The following is a 13627-nucleotide window of genomic DNA, read 5'->3' on the forward strand; positions in this document are numbered from 1 at the left end:
CACCTCCTTTATTTCTTCTTTCAAGAGTACTTTCAGCACTTTGGTTATTGTAATTGTAATTTAATTATATCATGACATTTCTTTTTAACTTTCTTAATGAGAGCAGGTCTTTAAATGGCTCAGAATCATTTGAGATAGAAAAGGTGTGTGGTTCCAAACAAACATAAACACACACAAACACATACACACACACACCAGTGGAGACAAGGTTTTAATTGGGCTACATTTATAAAGTGAAAACATTTCAGAACAGAACATTTTCCAAAGTTTGGGAAAACCCATCTTTTACAACACTGTATTTGCTGCAAAGAAAAAAGATCACGTGGTTCTTTTTCTCATTTCAAGTGATTTTTTTAATCCATATCCTCACAGTCCTTGTAGACACATATTATGGCCCATAATGTTATTTTTTTCTGGCTTGGTGAGTTACATAAGCCTACATCTAATCAAACCAATCAACTTGTGCATAATTGATATTTTATAGTCTAAATTACTAAATTATATTTACTAAATTATATTTCTGATATTGCATGATCAATTGCATCAATTATGAATGTTTACAATCAATATTTTGCTTCAAAACAATTTTTAATAACATCAGTTTTCAAATATAATCGCAAACCCACAGCAAGGATGAAAAAAAGTCTTCTTCCTATGCAGGGGTGGGCTTCAACAATTTTAGTAATGTGTTCTCTGCCTCTTTGCTGTGTGGGCATGGCCATGGTGGGCATGGTCTAGTTGCCTCCTGCATCATGGCTGGTGGGTGTTTTTGCCCACCCCAGACACTGTAATCTTTCCTCAAACCTCTGGGAGAGCAAAAACTGTGCTCCAGAGGCCCTGTGGAAGCTGGAAATCAGCCCACTTCTGGCCTCTCCAAATTTCCAGGAGGGCTGTTTTTCGCTCTCCCCAAGCCTCTGCATGTGCCTTGCACTTATCTGCATCCAAATGGGCCACATGAGGACTCCTGGGAGGGACAGTGGTGTGGGTGGGACTAGTCAGGAGTGGGATTTGCAGGTTCTCCATACTGCACAAAATCTTAGCTAGGGTCTCTCCTGAACCCCTGCGAACCCCAAGCAGCCTACCCCTGCACATGCATATAAAGCTGCATTTGTGAAAGCAGTGTGCATTCATGCACAGAACCATCCCCTCTTCCCCCACACTGCTGCCTCCACCAGTCCCCCAAGCCAGAAAGGTTGGAGGCCTCTGATTCTGAGCACTCCTTCCTTTTTAACTGGGGGATTCAATTTGTGCTACAAGTCTTAGTTACTTTATCATATGAAGAAATATCTGTGACTATGACCTGCTTAATAAAACTAGGACAGGCAACAATACTAATCTGAAATCCTTTCTTTTTTTTTCTTTCTTTTTTTTGGTTCCATACTAGTATTCCTATTATTTTGGGGGCAAATAACTTGGAGCACATGAGAACAACCAAACAACAAATTAACTCTTGTGGTTTTCTCTCTTCTCTTCTCTTCTCTTCTCTTCTCTTCTCTTCTCTTCTCTTCTCTTCTCTTCTCTTCTCTTCTCTTCTCTTCTCTTCTCTTCTCTTCTCTTCCTCTCCAGTTCTTTGATGTGTATTCAGTATAGAGCCTCTCTATATAGACTCTATATAAACCCTTTCACATGATTCCATGAGTGAAGAGATTACCACAACCTTGTAAATATTCAGTTTTGTGGAAATAAGGACATTGTATCACTCTAGTACATAGCAGTCCCAGAGCTAGGCCAATCTTGCTGATTCTAGAGTTAAACTCATAGCTTGTCATGCCCCTGTTGGAGTCTGAATCTGAGGAGGAAGCCAAACAGGTGATAGGGAGTGGGAGAGTTGCTCCATTGGCTGTGGAGGAAACTGGAGAAGGGCAAAGTTCAACTGGGCAGAGCAGGAAAGAGATAGAACAAGGGACAGGGAATTCAAGGAGTTCAGACCCAGGCCACCCTCTTTTCATCCTAGGGCATGTAGGGAGGAACAGAGAAGAGAGCAACATGGGTTGTGTGGCTTATGTGGGAGGAAAGGGCCCTGATTCCCTTCATTAGCAGCAGCTGGGAACACAGTTTATAAAAGAGGCAAGCTGTGTGTGGCAGGCTGTTGGGAGCAAATGTGATGCTATCTTGTATTGTTGTGGCTTTTGTTACTGGTGTCTTCCCAACTGTGTGAGTTTTGCCATGTTTTCAAGTCTGAAATTCTTGCTCCTGCCCTGCCAAACTAATTACTTCAGTTTGGCTTGTTTGGACTTTAAGTTACAGTTTATGTTTACCCTGTTTGGGATGGAATTTTCTGCTGTCAAAGGCTGTTCCTGGGAGAGTTTTTCTCCAGCCAGAAGGTAACCATTGAGGGCAAAGTTGGAGTTTATAAAGGGTCATCACATAACTCAAGATAATGCTTCCCAAGTATTTGAAGCTTTTACCTTTGTCATAAAATAAATTAAAGTATATCTGTTGAGGTCTTATTTGAAAGGGAAATAATGATAAAGTGATAGAATATAGAATATTCTTTATTAACCAATTGTAATTGGACACACAATGAATTTGTCTCCAGTGCATAAGCTCTCAGTGACCATGTAAACCACAAAGAAATATAATTATAAGATACCAATAGGAGAAAATATTAGGAAAGATGAGAAGGATAATAGCAATACAGCCCTTACTTATTTTATTCAGCATATGGCAAAATACATGGATTTATAGTAGTTCAAATGTTAATAGCCATTAAGAACAGGGTGGTCTATGTTGAAAAAAATCAGACATTGGGCCAGTGTGAGATTTTTTTATATATAACATTCATGTTTTATTTACAGCTTTCCTTTCACACCATACATATTTTGTGCACAGTGTATTGACTGGGTCAATGTCCTTTGTAAACTATGTCAATAATAATAATACAAATAAGTATACATAATCCTAATCTTCCAATTTCAACAATACCATCCCCTCTTTTTTATCATTTTTCCATTAATTCATATAAGTATAGATAACATTTCTTTTCACCATGTATTTGTGATCCCTAATATTTTCTATTTTAAAATTTACTCATTATTCCACCATAATTTCAATATCCCAAATATATAGAACTACTAATAAAACCAAATATTGACAAAATTTAATCAATCCCGGGATTATAATTCAAAGTCCCCACAATTTCTAACCTTTAAAAGCTTTAAATTCACAAACTATTTTAACAAACTACTAATATTAATAATACAATTAAATTACCTGATCCAAAACTTCCATCTTCTACCCTTAGCTTATTTTTGAATATAATAAATTATATTATCTATTCATATATATGCTACTATATCCCTTATTTATATTTTCTACCTTTTCATTTTATTAATATGTTTTGTCACTATCCATTGTCTCATTTTTTTTTTTTTTGGAGTTTATTGACTTTTATTGACTTTTTAATCATCTTTTTATTTTTCTCTTTTGGAATCTTATAACTTTTTAAAAATATTTTTATTCCCTTCTGGTTGTCTTTTGTCTCTTTCTGCTACATCTTCTTAAAAAAAAAATCAGTATTGGAACACCCACAACTTAAGAAGGTAAGTCATTACTCTGAATAATTGTTCTAACTGGTAGGAAATTTCTTCTTAGCTCTAGGTTGCTTCTGTCCTTGATTAGTTTGCATCCATTGCTTCTCATTCTGCCTTCATGTGCTTTTAAAAATAGATTGACCCCCTCTTCTTTGTGGCAGCTCCTTAGACATTGAAAGATTGCTACTATGTCACTACTTCTCTCTCTTTTTTTTATTAAACCAAAAATAGAAAATTCCAGCAATCATTCTTGTTTTAGCCTTCAGTCCCCTAATCATCTTTTGGCTGTTCTCTGTATTATTTCTAGAATCTGGACTGTTTTTTATATCATGCCAACCAAAACCATATCTTCTTCTTGATTAGCTATTGCATACTATACTAATTAAGATTCAGAATCATGACCTAACATTTCAAGGAAAAGATTAAGGAAAATTTTCTAGGTCCTGAAGTGAACAATTGAAGAGAACAATTGTTTCAAATGTCCTATGGCGATGGAAGGAAGAAGGTAGAACCTCAAATTGGGGTGGGAACTATATGCTGAAAGCAACCAATTAGATTACATTCAAAGGATATGAAGTTAAAATCAGTTTCATTTTTTCATTAGTTCCTGCTTCTTATTCAGATTAGCTCTCACAATAATGACATAACGTTTGGGGGAAAATATGCACCCCAGTAATCCAGCTGCTGAAGCTAATATGGAGAAAATCTCCACAGCCACCATGTATTTTCCCTTGGTACTCAACTAGGTGGGTACAAATGACACCAAGACACTGCAAAAGACCAACATGCTGAAGGTGATAAATTTGGCTTCATTAAAGCTGTCAGGCAGATTCCTAGAGAAGAAGGCCACTGTGAAACTGACAGCAGTCAAGAACCCCAGAAAGACAAGCACAGTATAAAACATAGTGGTTGAACCTTCATTACATTGTAGAACAATTTCTTCAGCCACGGAGCGCATGTCAGAATCTGGGAAGGGAGGAGAAATTGTGAGCCACACCACACAAATGCAAAATTGTGTCAGGGAGCAGAGATAAAGATAGACAGCCTTGTCCCCACCCATTTTCTCATTTTGGATCCAGGCTTGGTGGCCATGAAAGCAAGGACCACTATGATTGTTTTTCCCAATATACAAGAAAGAGCTACAGAGAAGATTATGCCCAAAGCAGTTTGTCTCAAGAGACATTTCACTTGGTCAGGTTGCCCAATGAAGAGGAAACTGGAAAGGAAAGAGAACAGTAGAGCAACAAGAAGGCTATAAGAAAGGTTCCTATTATTGGCTTTCACAATAGGTGTGTTCTGATGTTTAATGAATATCCTGAGCACCACAGCTGAAATGACAGAAAATGAGACTGCAATCACCGCCAAAGAAATCCCCAAAGGTTCTTGATAAGTTAAATAAATTATACGTTTTGGAAGGCAGCTATCCTTATTCTTGTTTGGATATTGATCCTCTGGACAAGGGAAACAGTCATCTAAGTCTGAAAAAGAAACCATTCATAGAAACATTACCTCATCATTTCATTTTCAGTATGCTCCAATTTTACAGAATTATGTAGACTTAATGAGAACCCAATTCAATTACTGAAATGACCGTTAGACAGTGCTGCCCTTGAGCACCATTTCAAAAGCATAACTGGTTTGCAATGCAGAAGACATGCACTTAACTAAACACATGTCAAAATTCAGACATGTGGGAACTGACTTGTTTAGTCCTGGGGTCATATGATCTCCTTGTGAGACCTTCTGAAGACCAAGTCAATCTAGATTCACTTAATAGCTGGTTACTAACTTAACAACTGAACTGATTCACTTAACAGCTGTGACAAGAAAGGTATTAAAATGGGGCAAAACTCACTTCACAAATGTCTCATTTAGCAACAAATGTTTTGAGATCAATTGTAGTCAAAACTCAAGGGCTACCTGTATTCCTTTGCTTACCCAATTGGTCAGCTATCTTCCCTTCTGGACATAGTTTACAGTCATAGCAACAGGATAATTTTCCTTCCACTTTTATCTTGCTATGGCCAAGAGGACATTCCTTGTTACATATGGAAGGAGGTAATGTCTGTTCATAAATACAATCAGAATTAATACAGAATTTATTTTTGGGATTGTTTTTTTCATCAACTCTACACACAAACTCTTTATATTTAATCCAAACATCCGTGATGCATTTTCCAGTTTTCTTCCTGATGTAAATACCCTACCGTATCTTTAGCTGCTTCCTATTTCATAACTATTATGTTAATCAATTGATCATTCCCAATAATTGTATTCTAAAGATCAGTTTGGGACAATATACCAGAAGCTGATGGGGGGAGAACATTTAATTCGAGATCCCTCTGAATATGCCTCCCTTGTGGTCCCATTTTGTTCTTGATGTCAGATTAAATCAAATATCTATATTATGGTCTTTGAACAGGCTTGATTTAAAATAAGGAGTACTGTGAAATGGTAGTTTAACGTAGCAAAATTATTAGGCCCAAAAAGGGGGAAATGAGAAATACATGGTTAAATATGGGAGGCCAAACAGCTTCCTTGGCTGAATACTAAATATTAAATACTAAATGTGACTAAATTCTACATTATATTTGTCTATGAAACATAGCTCAACGTCCTGACTCCATTACCACAGTAAGAGACTATCATATTTACTGATCAGATTGTGAAATCCGTAGAGGAAGTGGTGTTGCTATCTTCTATCTTTCACTCACCAAAGAACTCAAAAGACATCTATACAGTGGAGAGAAGGACCTGTACATTGACTACTGTGCTGATTGTATCAAAAGTAAGTCACACAACTCACAACTCCACATCCAATCATTCCTCATCCAATCCACCATCATTCAAAACTAGGCAAGCATGCTCCTAACTACCTCAATTCCAACTACAACTGGCCTTAAATGCAAGAAGCCTTGTGAATAAAATACCTGAATTTCTCCTCTTACTAAATATGGCTAAATTCGACATCATATTTGTCTGTGAAACATGGCTCAATGCATCTCTCCTTGATTCCATTACCACAGTAAGACACTATCATGTTTACTGATCAGATTGTGAAATCCAAAAAAACATCCAAGTTACCCAGGAGCTTGCTCTTCCTGAGACCATCATCTGTGAACTATCCTTAAATATCACAATTTGATTCTTACTATGTTACAGAGCCCCTGATTATGACATCATACATGTAAACAAGATAAATTCATTACTAACATGGGCAGCATCCTGCCCACACACTTTTATTTTTCTGGGTGACTTCAATCTACCTCACATTAACTGGACCCCAAACAAATGTAAAACTGAACCCATGCATGCAATCTTCTACAATGCTATAACAAATATGGTACTGGAACAACTAGTAACCAACAATACATGACTTAACAACTGCCTCGATCTCATCTTCTGCAATAGTTTGAATTCAATTTACAAAATACAAATTAAAGAACCCTTTTCCAACAGTGACCACAACATGATTGACATACGTCCACAAAAAATCAATACAATAATGTGATCCCCAATTATAACTTCAAAAAAGGCAACTATGATCTTATAGACAACGATATCTCATCCCTTAATTGGCAATTTTTTATTCACTGGATGCAATACTGTTGAAGACCATTACAACATATTATTACTTGAAGTCAAAAGATTCATCCAACTATATGTACCAACAACAACTCCCCAAACCAGAAAAAACAGATTACCCATAAAAGAAAGTAGGCTTCAATCCAAAAAGAAATCACTTTGGCAGAAAAACAAATCTGGTCACGTTGCCAACTTCAAAAGCTAATACAAAAATTTATGCCAACAGATAAAGACTGAATGCAACAATTATCACATTACACAAGAAAAAAACCTTCCATGCACCAATTCCACCCACACTTTCTACAATTTGTAAACAACAAACTGAAAGACTCAAGGTCCATCCCACCTCTGAACGGACCTAATGGTAAAGACTACAATGATGACACCATTAAAGCCAACCTCTTTAACACATTCTTTGGCTCAGTATTTGTAAACAGCAATGGATCATGCCCAGTATTTCCTAGTTGAACCACAGACAGGTACAATGATCTAATACATATCGATTTTACAGAGACAATGTTGAAGAAGCCCTATGCAATCTAAAACCCTCTCTATCTATTGGACCAGACGGAATATGTGCCTACTTCTTTAAAAAGCTATCCACAGCCATAGCCGAACCTCTAAGCATAATCTTTGAAAAATCTTTCAGGACCACCTCCTTGCAAAATCTATGGTCACAAGCCACGGTCATCCCCATCTTCAAAAAGAGAGACCCCAGCCTAGTTGAAAATTACAAACCAATCTCTTTATACTGTGTCACCTGTAAAGTCATGGATTCAAATATTAACCAATCCATTATCCTCCACTTAAAGACAAACAACCTACTCTCTAATAAACAATTTGGTTTCAGAAAAAAAAACTATTATGTAATCTGCAACTCTAATGATCTAAGTGCTAGAGCCTAATGTAACTACATAGCCAAAAAGGCATTAACAGTTGTTAACCTTATCTTACGTAGCTTTTTCTCTGGTAATATTACACTACTAACTAGAGCATTCAAAACATTTGCTAGACCAATACTCAAATATAGCTCATCAGTCTGGAACCCACATTACATATCTGATATTAACACAGTTGAGAAAGTCCAGAAATATTTCACAAGAAGAGTTCTCCACTCCTCTACTCGTTGCAGAATACCTTATGCCACCAGACTTGAAATTCTAGACCTAGAAAATCTAGAACTACGCCACCTTCAGTCCGATCTAAGTATAGTATATAAAATCATACATTGCAATGTTCTACCTGTCAATGAATACTTCAGCTTCAACCATAACAATACAAGAACACACAATAGTTACAAACTCAAGGTTAATGGCACCAAACTTGATTGCAGGAAATACGATTTCAGCAACAGAGTGTTCAATGTCTGTCATACTCTACCTGACTCTGTGGTTTCTTCCCCTAACCCCCAAAACTTTAACCTTAGATTGTCTACTATTGACCTCACCCCTTTCCTAAGAGGCATGCATAAGTGCACCAATGTGCCTACTGTCCCTGTCCTGCTGTTTCTTTTTATTTTTCTTATATGTATCCATTCCATGTATTCATAACTTTGTTTATACTTATACCTATTATCTTGTAAGCGATTGACAAATCAAATAAATAAATAAAAATAAATATCTGAAAGATACATGTTTATCATATCTCATTAGACATTGCTTCACTGTTATGAAATACGTGAAATAAAAATGGGGGAATGAGAGTTCATATGAAAGAGTTCATTTGAAATTAAAGAACAAGAAGGTAAACAATTTAATAAGATATGGGATTTATTTTATCAATGGTTAGACAAAAAGGCATGGAAATGAAATATATTAGAAAATTTTACAATATAAGTATAATAGAATACTATATAAAAATGTATAACCATTGGTTGAATGCATAATATAAATTCATATGAAATTTAGAATATCTCGTATAAAATGATGGAACAATAGTTTAGTCGAATAATCAATAACTGATAATAATGTATAAATATATGATAGATTGATAATATGAGAATTTATATAAATTGTAAGTGAGGATTATGGAGAGGATGCACAAAAGATTTGTAACCAACTGACACACTGTATGCATGTAACTTGAAGATGTTTTTTAAAAAAAAAAAAATTTATTGGTTTTTTAACAAACAAACAAACAAACAAAAACATAAAAACATCAGCTCTCTTCGATACTTATATACAAACAATGTGTCGGTTGGTTCATCAGTTTTGTGCATTCATTTCGTAGTCACAGTTACAATTACATTACATAATAACTCTTATTATCAATCCAAACTTATATATCCTCATATCATTATTGAAAGAAAAAAAAAAGATTTGACTATACTTTTATTCAATCATGCCTTATGAGATAACTATAATTTAAGTAATTTATTCTATAACAAATCATATAATCATACCAATCATACCATAATCAATTCTATCTTAAGAAAAAAGAAAAAAAAAACATTTTATAAATGTAATGTCAAGTAACAAAAGAAAAGGGAGAAGAAAAGTCAATAATATTCCTTATTACCTAACATTCTAAATATTCTATTTTTGTATTTCATCATCCAGCCATTGATAGAAAAGGTCCCAAATTGTATAAAATTGTTTATCTTCTTGCTCTCTAATTTCAAATGTCAATCTACTCATCTCAGCATATTCCAATATTTTCTTAATAACTTCCTCCTGCAATGGAATTTTCTCATTTTTCCAATTTTTTGCAAATACAATCCTAGCCGCAGTTAATACATTTACAATCAGGTATTTCAAATCTTTGCTATAAACATCTGGTAAGATTCCCAATAAGAAAAGCTCCGGTTTCAAATCTATATGTCTCTTTGTCATTTTTTCCAACCACATGCGGATTTTAGTCCAATATTTTCTAGCATCCTCACAAGTCCACCACATATGGTAATATGAACCAGGTATCTGATGACACTTCCAACATTTTTCCGATTTGTTCTTAAACATTCTTGCTATCCTTGTCGGGGAAATGCCACCTGTAAAACATCTTATACAAATTTTCTTTATAAGCTGTAGACATTGTCATTTTATAATTTTAGACCATAATTTCTGCCATTTCTCTAAATCAATCCCATATCCAAAATTCCTCCCCAAGCAATCATAGTTTCTTTAACTTGTTCTTCCTCTAGCTTAATTCCCAATAAGTAACCATATAGTTTTTTAATCATCTTTTCATCAGTACCTGTCAAGATCTTATCTAAATCAGTCTGTTTATCATAAAATCCCTCTGTTTTGGAATCTTCATCATACCTTGAGTGTATTTGCACATATGAAAACCAATTCATCTGTATACCTTGTTCCTCTAAGTTTTGTATCGATTTAAGTTCACCCTTTTCATCTAGTAATTCCCCATATCTAACTGTTTGTTCCTTTTTATAAATTATAGGATAGGAAAAAGCTTCTATCGTCGATAACCAAACTGGAATTTTCAAATAACATTGTTTTTTTATCTTCTCCCAGTTTAACCACAAAGACTCCCGTATATAATGTCTTCTAAAATAGCCCTGTGTTTTGGTTCCCTTGTACCATAGAAAAGCATGCCAGCCCAACAGCAAGTCATGACCTTCTAATGTCAACAATCTAGTCTTCCTTAATGTTATCCATTCTTTAACCCACATCAAATTTGCAGCTTGATAGTACAACTCCCAATTAGGCAGGCCAAACCCTCCTCTAGTTCTAGCATCTTGCAAAAGCTTTAACTTTATCCTCGCTTTCTTACCTTGCCATATATACTTCAACACAATTTTATTTAAGTCCTCAAAATAGTCTTTTCCAAGCCTATTTGGTATTGTTTGAAACAAAAATAAGATTCTGGGTAGAATATTCATCTTGATTGTTGAGATCCTCCCTATTAATGACAATTGTAAGTTTTCCCATTTCTTCAAATCTAGGGCTATCTGTTGTTTAAGTTTAATATAATTATTCTCTTTTAATGTACTACATCTTGATGTCAAATATATCCCCAAGTACTTAACCTTGTTTGTAACTTGGATTTTCAACAGATCTGCCAATTCTTCTCTTTGTCTTAGTAACATATTCTTTGACAAGATCTTTGTTTTATCTTTATTTATTTTCAGACCGGCCACCTCACCATATGTCTCTATCTTTTCCAACAGCTTCAAGGCTGTTTCTATAGGGTCTTCTAAAATAAAGGCTAAGTCATCTGCAAAGGCTTGTAATTTAAATTCTTCCTTTTTAACTTTCATTCCTTTTATAGTTTTATCTTCTCTGATATTTCTATTCAGCACTTCCAGAGTCAATACAAATAACAAGGGAGAAAGGGGACATCCTTGTCTTGTGCCTTTTCTTATATTAATAGAATCAGTAAATTCTCCCTCTATCATTACCTTTGCAGTTTGCTCATGATATATTGCTTCTATTGCTTGGATAAATCTTCTAGCAAAGCCCATCTGTTCCAGTAAGAGTAACATAAATCTCCAATTCACATTGTCAAATGCCTTTTGGGCATCTAAAAATATCAAAGCCATTTACTTTTCAGGATGTGCCTCATAGTATTCCAAAGTGTCCAGAATTACTCTCATATTATCTTTAATTTGTCTCTTTGGCAGAAATCTATTTTGATCTGGATGAATAAAACTATTCAAATATTTTTTGAGTCTTTCTGCTAGTATCGAAGCAAAAATTTTATAGTCTGCATTTAATAAAGAAATCAGTCTATAATTCTTAATTTGCAGTAGATCTGCCTCATCTTTTGGAATAAGTGTAATTTAAGCCTCTGACCATGTTTTAGGTATCATCTTCTTTGACATAGCTTTATTCATGACATCTAAAAGTGGAATGCTCAATGATTCTTGTAATATTTTATAGAATTCTGCAGGCAGCCCATCGGGACCTGGTGCTTTCCCATTATTTTGTTTCTTGAGTGCTTGACTTAATTCCATCATTGTTATATTACTTTCTAACATTTCTTCAGTCTCTTTAGATATTTTAGGTAAGTTTGCATTCTGTAAGTACTGTTTAATTTTTCCCTCATCAATATTCTCTTTCTTATAAAGTTGTCCATAAAAGTCTCGAATAATTTCCTTTTTTTCTTTATTGCCATAACAGACTTGACCTTGATCATCTATTAACTGGGATATTTTCCTCGACTCTTTCTCCTTTCTCAGCTTATATGCTAGCCATCTACCTGGCTTATTTGCATCTTCAAAATAGTTCTGTTTAGCATTCCTAATCTTCTGTGCCAGTTCTTCTTTCTCTATTAAGTCCATTTTATGTTTAGTTATATCCAGTTTCAATTTAATGTCTTTTTTCTGTGGCATTTTCTGTAGCTCTTTTTCAAGTCTTTTGTGCTCATCTTCCAAGGCTTTAGTGGCTTGCCTTTTCCTAGCATTCTTTTTTCTTGTATAATCTATTATCAAACCTCTCACATATGCCTTCATTGTGTCCCAAACATTCTGCGCTGAAGTATCTTCTTTTCTATTTTCTTTAAAGAAAAAGGCAAGTTCTTTCTCGAGCCATTGTATAAATTCCTTCTCCTTTAGGATAGTATTATTTAACGTCCATCTCGATCTTTTTTTTTGGCCCTTCCATTTAATTGTCAATGGGTTGTGATCTGCCCAAGTACTTGCTTCAATATTTATTTCTTGAATACTAGATATTAATTCCGTTGAGATCCAGATCATATCTAATCTGGACCATGATAGGTGTCTATTTGAATAAAAAGTATATTGTTTGGTTTTGGCGTTTCTTTCTCTCCATATATCTTTTAAGATTAGTTCGTCTGTCATTTTAAAAAAGGATTTAGGAAGTATCTTTCTATTATGCTTTGCTGTTGTTGCTATATAGTCTAATTTATTGTCCACGATTCCATTAAAATCTCCCATCATAATTATATTAGCATAGTCCAGTCCAGTTATTTTCATATGTAATTTTTAATAAAATTCTTCTTGTTTGTCATTCGGGGCGTAAATTGCAATCAAAAGTATTTTTATATTATTATCCATCATTTCCACCATTAATATTCTTCCATCTTCATCAGTGTGGATCAGTTTTGCGGGGATAGCCTCTTTAATATATAAGACCACTCCTCTTTTCTTACATTGAGTCAAAGAAGTGAATAATTTCCCTAATTTTGGCTGCACTAACAATTGTTCATGTTGTTTTTTAATATGTACTTCTTGTAAACAAATTATGTCAAACTTTAATTTCCCTAATTTATGAAAAGTCTTCCTTCTCTTAGCAGCTGAATTCAGTCCGTTTGTGTTCATTGTTATCAATTTTTTCTCTTCCATGATGATATTTTATATTTAGACTTGGCGGGTCTCATACATCTTGGTTCACGTTGGTCTTTGCTATCCACCTGTCCACCTACTATGCCTTCTTCTTTTTCCATCTCCATTTTTTCCTCTTGGGATTCAGTTAATAAGACCTCTTTTTCTGCCTCTTCCTTTCTCCTTCCAAAAAAATCTGCGTAGAAGAGTTCTGCTTTCTCAACTGAATCAATTCTATATCTCTGTTCTTGCCATATAAACATCAATC

This window comes from Pseudonaja textilis, chromosome Z (genome assembly GCF_049901715.1).
Source record: "Pseudonaja textilis isolate UNSWEBS1 chromosome Z, rPseTex1.2, whole genome shotgun sequence".
NCBI lineage: Eukaryota > Metazoa > Chordata > Lepidosauria > Squamata > Elapidae > Pseudonaja > Pseudonaja textilis.